A 6,473-nucleotide genomic window follows, 5' to 3' on the forward strand; every position below is an offset into this window, starting at 1 on the left:
GATGACGACAGTTAAAGCAAAGAGAAAATACTGAAACAACGAGGGGAAAGCAACAGATACCAGACAAGAGGCTCCCGTGGGGCTACGGCCGATCTGTCAGCAGGAACTGGGCAGGCCAGAAAGGAGTGGCATGACATACTTAACGGGAATGGAAAGGGCTATTTAAAGAGATGAAAGGGAATAATCTACCCCCAAGAATATTCTACTCACCAAGGCTCTTGATCAGATTCGATGGAGAAATCAAAAATTTTACAGACAAGCAAAAGCTGAAAGAGTTCAGCTCCACCAAACTGTCTTTAGGAGAAATGGGGGCCTTCCCTGGTGGGCCAGTGGCTGAGGCGCTTGCTTCTGATACAGGGGGCCCAGGCTCAACCCAGTCAGCGAGCTAGAGCCCACAGGCCGCACCCGAGGTCCTGTGTGCCTCAGCCAAGACCCGGAGTTGCTAATAAACAGATCAATATTAAAAGAGAAAAGGAAATGCTCTAAGAGAAGGAGAAAAGGTCACTACTGGAGACAAGAAAAGATGGAATGGAAAAGCTCCTGGTAAAGCTAGGAGAGCACACAGTGAAGGGAGAAAGCATCCACATACAAAGCGTGCAGGGAGGTCAAAGACAAGAGGAGACAGAATCACTTCTACCCACAATAGGCAGTTAGGGGATACACAAAACAAGTAGATGCATATTAAAAATGGTAATGATGAGGAGAGGACAAATCCACGGTTGTTAAACATGTACTTAAAATTAGGAGCTTAAAGCTCAACATTCAGAAAACGAAGATCATGGCATCCGGTCCCATCATTTCATGGGAAATAGATGGGGGAACAGTGGAAACAGTGTCAGACTTTATTTTGGGGGGCTTCAAAATCACTGCAGATGGTGACTGCAGCCATGAAATTAAAAGACACTTACTCCTTGGAAGAAAAGTTATGTCCAACCTAGGTAGTATATTCAAAAGCAGAGACATTACTTTGCTGACTAAAGTCCGTCTAGTCAAGGCTATGGTTTTTCCAGTGGTCATGTATGGATGTGGGAGTTGGACTGTGAAGAAGGCTGAGCGCCAAAGAATTGATGCTTTTGAACTGTGGTGTTGGAGAAGACACTTGAGAGTCCCTTGGACTGCAAGGAGATCCAACCAGTCCATTCTGAAGGAGATCAGCCCTGGGATTTCTTTGGAAGGAATGATGCTGAAGCTGAAACTCCAGTACTTTGGCCACCTCATGCGAAGAGTTGATTCATTGGAAAAGACTTTGACGCTGCGAGGGATTGGGGGCAGGAGGAGAAGGGGACGACAGAGGATGAGATGGCTGGATGGCATCACTGACTCGATGGACGTGAGTCTGAGTGAACTCCAGGAGTTGGTGATGGACAGGGAGGCCTGGCGTGCTGCAATTCATGGGGTTGCAAAGAGTCAGACACGACTGAGTGACTGAACTGAACTGAACTGAAAATTAGGAGAGCAGCAAATGACAAGTCATGTACACATATATGCTGCTGCTGCTGCTGCTGCTAGGTCGCTTCAGTCGTGTCTGACTCTGTGTGACCCCAGAGACGGCAGCCCACCAGGCTCCCCCGTCCCTGGGACTCTCCAGGCAAGAGCACTGGAGCGGGCTGCCATCCCTTCTCCGCTGCACATACGTGCTGTCATATAAAGCCTGACAGGAGGGGCTTCCCTCGTGGTCCAGTGAGGAAGACTCCACGTTCCCAACATGTGGGCCCTGGTTCAGTCCCTGGTCAGGGAAATAGACCTGGCATAGCCAAATAAAATAAATAAATGTTAAAAAAAAAACCCTCATAGTATCCACAAGCCAAAAATCCATAACAGAAATACACACAAAAAAGAAAAAGGGGTAAATAAGCACCCTTAATGAATACAGTGATAAAACATCAACGTTGCTGTTGCTGCTAAGTCGTGTCAGACTCTTTGAGACCCCCGTGGACTGTAGCCTGCCAGGCGTCTCTGTCCACGGCATTTCCCAGGCAAGAATACTGAAGTGGGTTGCCATTTCCTTCTCCAGGGGATCTTGATGACCCACGGATTAAACGGAAGTCTCCTGCATTGCAGGCGGGTTATTTACCACTGAGCAACCAGAGAATACAGTCCCAAGCACTTAATTAGTGCTTAATAAATACAAGCACAGTTCAGTTCAGCCGCTCAGTCCTGTCTGACTGTTTGCAACCCCGTGGACTGCAGCACGCCAGTCTTCCCTGTTTATCACCAACTCCCGAAGCTTGCTCAAACTCATGTCCTTTAAGTCAGTGATGCCATCTAACTGTCTCATCCTCTGTCGTCCCCTTCTCCTCCTGCCCTCAGTCTTTCTCAGCTTCAGAGTCTTTTCTAATGAGTCAGCTCTTCCCATCAGGTGGCCAAAGTATTGGAGTTTCAGCTTCAGCATCAGTCCTTCCAATGAACACCCAGGACTGATCGCTTTTAGAATGGACTAGTTGGATCTCCTTGCAGTCCAAGGGACTCTCAAGAGTCTTCTCCAGCACCACAGTTCAAAACCATCAGTTCTTTGGCACTCAGCTTTCCTTACAGTCCAACTCTGACATCCATACATGACTACTGGAAAACCATAGCTTGGATAATATAACATAACATAATTTGATAATATAATATAAGCACAATTAATGCTTAACAATTATGTGTCTGGACTTAGCTTTCCAACACTTCTCATTGCTGTGTTGCAGGCAACTGTCACCCACCAATCGGGCCTGCACATGTCAGGGGACACCGACTGGCCCCCAGCAGCTGCCACCTGGTGTAAAGAGCCCAGAGCAAATTACAACTACAGCAGCATCCAAACCAAAGGAAGAAACCACCGGATTAAAAATAAAACAAGTGCACATAAAAAAACGCAGAACATCTCATTCAAGTGTGTGCAGTTGGTTCTTAATATTAATTTTGACTTCCAGACTTCTTTTCTCCTCCTCATCTCACCTTTCTGCTCAAAGTGTGCAAAAAGTACCTGAAGCCCTTTTGCACTAAAGCAAACACATTTGGGAGGAAAAAGCAGCCAGTGTGCAAATCTTTTCATTGATTTTACAGCATCGGTACTTGGGAGTTGATGCTACTTGGAAAGCCCAGGTGCCAGATGATTAAGCGTTCTGCAGATGTGTTTTTGCTGATAAAGGGAGGCTCTGCAGGACGGAACAGTCACGGGCAGCATAAGTGATGATCTCATTTGGGTCAATGTGCGATTCAGGCGATTAGAGAAAGTTCAGCAAGTTAGGCTGAATCACAAACGGAGCCTTGGCTTTCAACCAAAGCTGTTCAACAGGCTTTGCCAAATACATGCTGATAGATTAATTTGGCCCACCCATTTACGCGTTCTCTGAATGCCACAAAGTGTAGGGAAATGAGAAAGGCCTGTGGAGTCAAAGAGATTGGGGTTTGGGTCTAAGTTTTCTGCTTACAGTGTTTTCCTGAGTGAAATACTTGACTTCTCCAAGCTTATTAAAAAATGGGAAGATTCCTAGCTCCCTGGCAAGGCTGTCTGAGGACTGGTTGAGACAAGGTGCAGGAAAGGGCCTTGAGCACAATAAATGTTAGTCGTCTTCCTTAAATATTGTGCGCTTTGGTTTGTCACTGAAATCCAGTGCGATCCGTGAAGGCCAAAGAGATTGTGCAGCCAGATCCTAAGAGTTGCAAAATGGAGTTTCAAAGTGAGGTGTAAGGGCTTCCCTGGGGGCTCAGTGGGTAAAGAATTCACCTGCCAATGCAGGGGTGTGGGTTTGATCCCTGGGTCGGGAAGATCCCCTGGAGAAGGAAATGGCAACCCTCCCCAGTATTCTTAATGGGGAAATCCCATGGACAGAGGAGCCTGGCGGGTTGCAGTCCATGGGGTTGCAGAGAGTCGGACATGCCTTAGTGACTAAACAACAACAATCCTTATGAAGGGAGCTGTTTTTCATTTGATCCAGAAATATGAGTTCTGACACTGCCCCTGCCCTGTGCCAAGTGCTGAGCTAGGCACATGCCGAGTTTTCTTATTCCCGGGAGACCGTGTGCACATGAGGTGTTTCAGTCTCCATTTAACAGCCGAGGCCCAGAGAAACTGAGTCAACTCAAGCCACACAGCTAGGAGACGGCGTCTAGAGGATGAGACCCAGCTGAAGTTAACATGTACAAATTTGTGTTTTCCCACCAGCAAGGTGGAGTTTACAAGGCAGGGGCTTTAAGTGTCTCATTAGAGAAGAGGCACATTGGAGAACTGTGTTCTCAAGTCAGCCGAGAAACGCAAGCCTTGCTTAGAGTTACGATACCTTGCACATCCCTTAAACCATCCACAGGTGAAAGTGAAGTTGCTCAGTCGTGTCCGACTCTTCGTGACCCCATGGACTGTAGCCCGCCAGTCTCCTCCGTCCATGGGATTCTCCAGGCAGGAATACTGGAGTGGGCTGCCATTTCCTTCTCCGAGTTCAGTTCAGTTCAGCTGCTCAGTCGTGTCCTTGTCCAAGGTGCATTGTAAAGTCATCTCTCAGCAGTCCACCCAGTTAGCATTCCCTCCAGGGCTGGAAGAGGTTGAAAGCAACAGGAAGTGGTTAGCTGGTGTCTCGGGGCTATGTCATATGAAAAAGGGCCTTCCAGGTGGCTCAGTGGCCAAGAATCTGCCTGCCAGTGCCGGAGCCGCAGGAGTCTCAAGTTTGATCCCTGGGTCGGGAAGATCCCCTGGAGGAGGAAATGCAACCCACTCCAGTGTTCTTGCCTGGGAAATCCCACAGACCCGAGCAGCCTGGCGGGCTATAGTCCATGGAGTTGCAAAGTCAGACACAGCTTAGAGACTAGGCACGCAGGCATGTGAAAAGCGCACACCCTCCACTCCTAGAACCACACGGAGGGCGGTGAGGTGCTCACGCTGAGATGCGCAGGGAGAGTGAGACAAGGCCTGGCTCTCACTCCCCGGGTCCCTCATTAGGAGGGCTACTGGAGTCACTGGTTTTCCCTTCCGCCCTCATCAGCCCTCTGCTCTGAGCCAGGGTGATCGAGTCTCGGGGGTTAAAGGTGCGCATAATGCTGCTCTGCTCCACCACCAGCTTACAAGTAGTTGTTATTGTTTAGCTGAACAATCATGTCTGACTCTTTTGTGACCCCAGGGACTGTAGCCCATCAGGTTCCTCTGTCCATGGACTTTCCATGAATTCCCCGGTGGGTTGCCATTGCCTTCTCCAGGGGATCGTCCCAGCCCAGGGCCTGAGCGCTCATCTCCTGCGTTGCCCGGCGGGTTCTTTACCACTGAGCCACCTGAGAAGCCTTGCTGATAAGCAGTAGTTGCCCTAAATAATGATAAATGAAATAGACAATTTTCTACTATTCAGAAGAGCAGTGCCGATCTTATGTGCAGAACCTTGGCTACAAATGTCAAGGAGATCCCTTGATCTCTCAATTCTCTCCTTCTTCTCCCCTTTTTAAAGTATTTACTTGATTTATTTGGCTGTGCCATGTGCTTTTAATTTCATTTCAATTTCAATTTAATTGACGCTTCAATTAAATTAAAAGACACCTGCTCCTTGAAGAAACGTTATGACCAACCTAGACAGCATATTAAAAAGCAGAGACATTACTTTGCCAACAAAGGTCCATCTAGTCAAAGCTATGGTTTTTACAGTAGTCATGTATGGATGCTAAGAGTTGGACTATAAAGAAAGCTGAGTGTTGAAGAATTGATGCTTTTGAACTGTGGTGTTGGAGAAGACTCTTGAGAGTCCCTTGGACTGCAAGGAGATCCAACCAGTCCATCATAAAGGAAATCAGTCCTGAATGTTCATTGGAAGGACTGATGCTGAAGCTGAAACTCCAATACTTTGGCCACCTGATGGGAAGAGCTGACTCATTAGAAAAGACCCTGATGCTGGGAAAGATTGAAGGCAGGGGGAAAAGGGGTCAACAGAGGATGAGACGGTTGGATGGCATCACTGACTCAATGGACATGAGTTTGAGTAAACTCTGGGACTTGGTGATGAACAGGGAGGCCTGGTGTGCTGCAGTCCATGGGGTCGCAAAGAGTTGGACATGGCTGAGCGACTGAACTGAACTCTGTCGGGTGTTAGCTTTAGCACGTGGGATCTTTTCTTAGTTGTGGCATTTGGAGTCTTTTCTTGCAGCATGTGGAACCTAGTTCCCTGACCCCCTGCACTAGGGGCATGGAGTCTTAGCCACTGGGCCGCCAAGGAAATCCCCTTTTCCCCTCCCCTCTTCTTCCCTCCCCCCACCCCTCTCGACTGCCTGGCCATCACAAAAGCCAGGTGGATTGCGTTCCCAATTCATCATCCTGAACTGGTTTACCATTTGTTGTTCAGTCACTAAAGTGAAGTCGCTCAGTCGTGTCCGACTCTTAGTGACCCCGTGGACTGTAGCCCGCCAGGCTCCTCTGTCCATGGGATTTTCCAGGCAAGAATACTGGAGTGGGTTGCCATTTCCTTCTCCAGGGGATCTTCCTGATCAGGATCAAATCCAGGTCTCCCACATTGCAGGCA

Source organism: Ovis canadensis, chromosome 13 (genome assembly GCF_042477335.2).
Source record: "Ovis canadensis isolate MfBH-ARS-UI-01 breed Bighorn chromosome 13, ARS-UI_OviCan_v2, whole genome shotgun sequence".
NCBI classification, from domain to species: Eukaryota; Metazoa; Chordata; class Mammalia; order Artiodactyla; family Bovidae; genus Ovis; species Ovis canadensis.